Consider the following 6,000-nt stretch of genomic DNA (forward strand, 5'->3'; position numbering starts at 1 on the left):
AGCTAACTGCTAGCCCATGCAGACCAGCAGTTCCAATAACACTGAGGGCGGTCTGGCGGCAGCCTCGCCTAGCGTTGACCGTGTTTTAGTGTCGCTTTGTGGCGTGCGGGGAAGTGTGTCGAAGGTGTCTGGCTGGGAGAGCTGCTGTTGGATCAGCTGGGGGAGCCTAGTATGCTGCGTCCGGAGGGCCCAGGGACCACGGCCCTGACCGGCGCTGCACCCGAGGAGGAAGCACCGAGGGCGGTCTGACAGGGCGCGGAAGCGGGGCAGGCTAAGCTAACTAAGCTAACTGCATGGGCTAGCTAACCGCTAGCCCATGCAGACTGGCAGTTCCGACGGTCATCCTGGCTGGTGCTCGCTCTCCTGGACAGTGGAATTTTTGGAGTGTGTTGCACTGAGTGGACTGTGTTGTTTTGCTTTGTTCTCTCTGTTTTATGTGGTGTCAGTTTTGGGAAATTTGGGATTTGTGTTTTTGTCTTTTGTGTCACGCTGCTGTGGGCTGGGGGAAACGGCATTTAGTTTCTTTTGTGTACTACATGAAACAAATGACAATAAATTGTCCCCGATTCCTGTTCCTGAAAATGTCATTACATCTGAATGTCTGTCTCGCAGATAATGTATGGTGGGCAGAACACGAGCACAGCCAGTAAACTCATCATTGGCCTTGGTAGCCAGTAATAAGTCATACGGGCACCGCCGGTGGACCTGCCACGGTTCTTCAAGAGCAGTCAGGGTACAAAGCTGTTAACTTTGGCATCCATATGACCCTGGACAAGGTGTGTGTGTGTGTGTGTGTGTCTCTGGTGAGAGAATCTCTTGCAGGATAATAGCTTGGGCAGAGGGGACCCTCCTTTGAAAATGGTTATCAGTTCTAATTAAAAGAAACCCCAGCACTCTACACTACACACTGGCCTGTGCGCCTTCTGGTGCTTCTTAAATTAGACAATTCAGGATTCATCCGAGAATGAAAAGACATTGTGTTAGGCGCTACATTGCTTCACAACAGCTATAACGCAGGAGCTACATTAGGCATATGGAGGTCACCATCACTGACCATCATGAACACCGCACGAGGACGGCACAGAAAGTGCACAGGGAAAAAGAGTGGCCGTGATGAGAGACGCAAAGCCCCCCCCATCTCTTTCTCTCCTTTATATCTCAAAACTTTATTTACACCCAGATTATCCAAAGCCCTTTACAGAACAGACTATGTGTAAGTCTGTAGTCGGGGCTCACCAACCCCCTTCATCTGGTGTCAGGTCTACTGGCTAAAGCTGCTACCCAACCCGGCCTGCTTTGTCTGACAACCGCATCAGCCACTTGTCAAGAGCAGCTGATGTGACCTTACCCCTGTGGATACATCGGCACTCTCTCTCGCTCTCTCTCTCTCACACACACACACACAGACATACATACAGAGACATATAGATAAAGAGATTTGTACAACATTATGAGTAAAAGCCTGGCCTATGCATTTATAATCTCTTACGTGGCTCCATAAAAACATGCAACTTTGAGCAATACGCTGTTCGGCACTGCCCGTGCCTCTCTTCAAGGAGAAGGTGAGGTTATTATCATGTAGCATACATTGACCCAGCCAGTCCATAAAGATATGTCTGTGGTTTAACAAACAGATGAAAGCGGGTTAAGGACTTTAGAATTTGTCCTACATGCAGAAGGACAGTCTGCAAGTTACGTGGCCAAGAGTTGATGAGCAGCGCGACCTCCGGGTGTGTTTTTGTAGTTCAGTCAGTGATCCGAAGCCAACGCGGTTGTTTACTGATGAAATGATCTAACATTGTTCCGACTATACAAAACACACATACGCAAATTCCAAAGCAGGTCATCAGTAACTATAACCTGGGCTGTCTTGGTAGTGACTGGCCCACCTCTAGACTACAACTATTGCCCTTTCCTCATGCAAAGGCATCTGTTCCAGTTATCCACCCATGGATTAAACATTTATTTAAGACTGTAAAATTAATCTACACTGTCACACTTACACACCTAACTGCCCTATACACCATTAACCCCAGTGAGATGAGTGCACCCATGAGGAACTGGAGCGCTGTCCATCTCCTCTGTGACTACTGTCCATCTCCTCTGTGACTAGTGTCCACCTCCTCTGTAACTAGTGTCTATCTCCTCTGTGACTAGTGTCCATCTCCTCTGTGACTAGTGAGCTGGATGACCACACTTGATCCTGATGGTAAAGGTGAACGGGAGACGGGGAATAAGCATGAAAACAACGAAGCTCCCTTTCAACAAAAAACTTAAGTATAGGATCAATACTGTAGACTTAAAAAAGACAGTATGGTTATAAACATAATAGCAAACTGATCTGAATAGAACACGTGACATGTCATGGATAGACTGCCTGACAATCTTCAGAAATTAAAGAAGTACCAACTCCGCGTCTGTTGGCGCGTGCACACACGCACGCACGCGACATCGACCCCGTTTACACTTGGTTTTAAAAATGCGTTTTGGGCGATCGGATCACAAGTGTAGCGCGAGACACATCGCCGTCTACAACTGTGTCTACCATGCGTCTCCAAATGCGTCCTGCTGACCACTTGTGATCAGATTTCGTTACTCCGAGGAAGAAGATTTTGTTACTGTACGTCACTTCCGCTACAAGGTCAAAGGGGCTCAGTCAAGCGCCAGATTTGCCGACTAGCTGTGAAAAAAATAGCCAATGTTTGAAGATGTTTCAAGCACTAACATACATGTACGGACTATTGCAACTGTTGAGATTGACAGGACAAAGTAATTTGTGACTTGCAAAACAGCGCAGGACAAGGTGAAAAAGGAAGAATGTTGGTAAAGCAATGGCTTTCGCCAAGACAACCACCACATCCTGCACCGATGACGTATTTCCGGTTACGCCCCTGTCGGGGACGCATCAGGGCGCATTAGCGTTTACAATACAAGAGATATGTGGTCAAATGCGTCCCAGACCACCTCGGTAAGTGGTTTGAGTAACCGATCCACAAAACGTTTTAGTGGTCATTCACACTTGTATTTAGTGCTGCCCACTTGTGATCCGATCGCAAAAAAAAAAACGCATTTAAAACCAAGTATAAACGGGGTCATCACGTCAGGTCAGCTTGGGTTTTGGCGTTCATCTCGCTATCTAAAGCTGCCATTTCCAGCGCGTCGTGTTAACCTACACTACCGTTCAAAAGTTTGGGATCACATTGAAATGTCCATATTTTTGAAGGAAAAGCACTGTACTTTTCAATGAAGATAACTTTAAACTAGTCTTAACTTTAAAGAAATACACTCTATACATTGCTAACGTGGTAAATGACTATTCTAGCTGCAAATGTCTGGTTTTTGGTGCAATATCTACATAGGTGTATAGAGGCCCATTTCAAGCAACTATCACTCCAGTGTTCTAATGGTACAATGTGTTTGCTCATTGGCTCAGAAGGCTAATTGATGATTAGAAAACCCTTGTGCAATCATGTTCACACATCTGAAAACAGTTTAGCTCGTTACAGAAGCTACAAAACTGACCTTCCTTTGAGCAGATTGAGTTTCTGGAGCATCACATTTGTGGGGTCAATTAAACGCTCAAAATGGCCAGAAAAAGAGAACTTTCATCTGAAACTCGACAGTCTATTCTTGTTCTTAGAAATGAAGGCTATTCCATGCGAGAAATTGCTAAGAAATTGAAGATTTCCTACACCGGTGTGTACTACTCCCTTCAGAGGACAGCACAAACAGGCTCTAACCAGAGTAGAAAAAGAAGTGGGAGGCCGCGTTGCACAACTGAGCAAGAAGATAAGTACATTAGAGTCTCTAGTTTGAGAAACAGACGCCTCACAGGTCCCCAACTGGCATCTTCATTAAATAGTACCCGCAAAACACCAGTGTCAACATCTACAGTGAAGAGGCGGCTGCGGGATTCTGGGCTTCAGGGCAGAGTGGCAAAGAAAAAGCCATATCTGAGACTGACCAATAAAAGAAAAAGATTAAGATGGGCAAAAGAACACAGACATTGGACAGAGGAAGACTGGAAAAAAGTGTTGTGGACGGATGAATCCAAGTTTGAGGTGTTTGGATCACAAAGAAGAACGTTTGTGAGACGCAAAACAAATGAAAAGATGCTGGAAGAATGCCTGACGCCATCTGTTAAGCATGGTGGAGGTAATGTGATGGTCTGGGGTTGCTTTGGTGCTGGTAAGGTGGGAGATTTGTACAGGGTAAAAGGGATTCTGAATAAGGAAGGCTATCACTCCATTTTGCAACGCCATGCCATACCCAGTGGACAGCGCTTGATTGGAGCCAATTTCATCCTACAACAGGACAATGACCCTAAACACACCTCCAAATTGTGCAAGAACTATTTAGAGCAGAAGCAGGCAGCTGGTATTCTATCGGTAATGGAGTGGCCAGCGCAGTCACCAGATCTGAACCCCATTGAGCTGTTGTGGGAGCAGCTTGACCGTATGGTACGCAAGAAGTGCCCATCCAACCAATCCAACTTGTGGGAGCTGCTTCTGGAAGCGTGGGGTGCAATTTCTCCAGATTACCTCAACAAATTAACAGCTAGAATGCCAAAGGTCTGCAATGCTGTAATTGCTGCAAATGGAGGATTCTTTGACGAAAGCAAAGTTTGATGTAAAAAAAATCTTATTTCAAATACAAATCATTATTTCTAACCTTGTCAATGTCTTGACTCTATTTTCTATTCATTTCACAACATATGGTGGTGAATAAGTGTGACTTTTCATGGAAAACACAAAATTGTTTGGGTGATCCCAAACTTTTGAACGGTAGTGTACCTTAGCGCGTTTTTTTTCTATACATATGACGAAAGAAAAGACGAAAAGAGGACCTTGCTCAGAGGCGTTAAAATATCAACAGTCGTAATGATTACCGCAGACAAGCGAATCGCGTTTATCTAAGATGTTAGAGAAAAGAGAAAAAACACCGTGTGGTTCAAGATGCGTTAAAGAAAGAAACGCTCGGGAGATGGAAATGGACGTCCGGATGATTGAGACGAGAACCGTGAAGGTGGTGTGAGGAAACACCGCGGTCCTGTGTAGTACACGTTACGTCGCTTTTATCAACTCGATGAGCCATTGTGCTTCTCACAGATGGCAGCGAGTAGTATAGGTGGTGAGAGCTCGTACCTCGTGTACACACACACACACACACACACACACACACACACACACACAAACGCACTGTATGTGATGCAATGGAAGGGACTAACAGAGCTTAGCCTTGTTATCGTGGCAGTTGTCTTGCATAAACTGCCAAGTTTGCGTTGCCTTAACGGAACGTATTTTGCCCCTTGAACCCCACCACTCCTGTCCGCTTTTATTCCATTCTGTCACTTATTCGCTCTACTTATACTGGCGAGAAACAAAACGGGGTCCCCCTCCGTCACCCCGAGATACAAACAGGTCTCCTCCGTCACCCCGAGATACAAACAGGTCTCCTCCGTCACCCCGGGATACCAAACAGTCCACCACGGGTCGATTTAAACAGGTGTAGACAACGGACAACCTGTCAACGCTTCTTTGCGCAGTTCAGCCAGATCTACGCACTTCACCTATCTGCCGTGCCATCCCATCACCTCTCCAGAACGTTTCCAACAACAAGCTGCCCTTTTTAGCGTCAGCTGTCCACCTGCACACTTAACTGGAGGAAACGTCGAGCCGTGTAGCGGTCATTTAAAAAAAACAACAACAACAACTTGAATGTAGAAATCCTCTCTATACCCAAACCGGGACACTTTGTGGCTTTTGCCTCAACATAGCTTTTAGCTCCGTTGAGCCAAGAGGAAGTGTCATATCTGCCGAGGGCGCGATGCCAGTAAAGCTACACCGACGTGGGGCAAAACAAACATTATTGTTGTTATCGTGGAACAAGAAAAAAAAACACTTACCGCCGAAATTCTCTCCGCTGCGGGGAAACGAGCGCACGGAAACGGCATTTAATCCAACTCTGAAGACGTCGGTGACTTTCCAAAGTGCTGTCAGT

At 46.0% G+C, this 6,000-nt stretch overlaps 1 protein-coding gene across 1 annotated transcript in view; it reads right to left on the minus strand.

Annotated features, from left to right (window-relative positions):
* The window catches only part of taok3a (TAO kinase 3a), a 135,436-nt gene extending 129,436 nt beyond the window's left edge, over nt 1–6,000 (minus strand). The window contains exon 1 of the mRNA XM_056273590.1: nt 5,906–6,000. The gene's annotated coding sequence lies outside the window, so the exon portion shown is untranslated. The remainder of the gene's footprint in view (nt 1–5,905) is intronic.

This window comes from Lampris incognitus, chromosome 1, assembly GCF_029633865.1.
Source record: "Lampris incognitus isolate fLamInc1 chromosome 1, fLamInc1.hap2, whole genome shotgun sequence".
NCBI classification, from domain to species: Eukaryota; Metazoa; Chordata; class Actinopteri; order Lampriformes; family Lampridae; genus Lampris; species Lampris incognitus.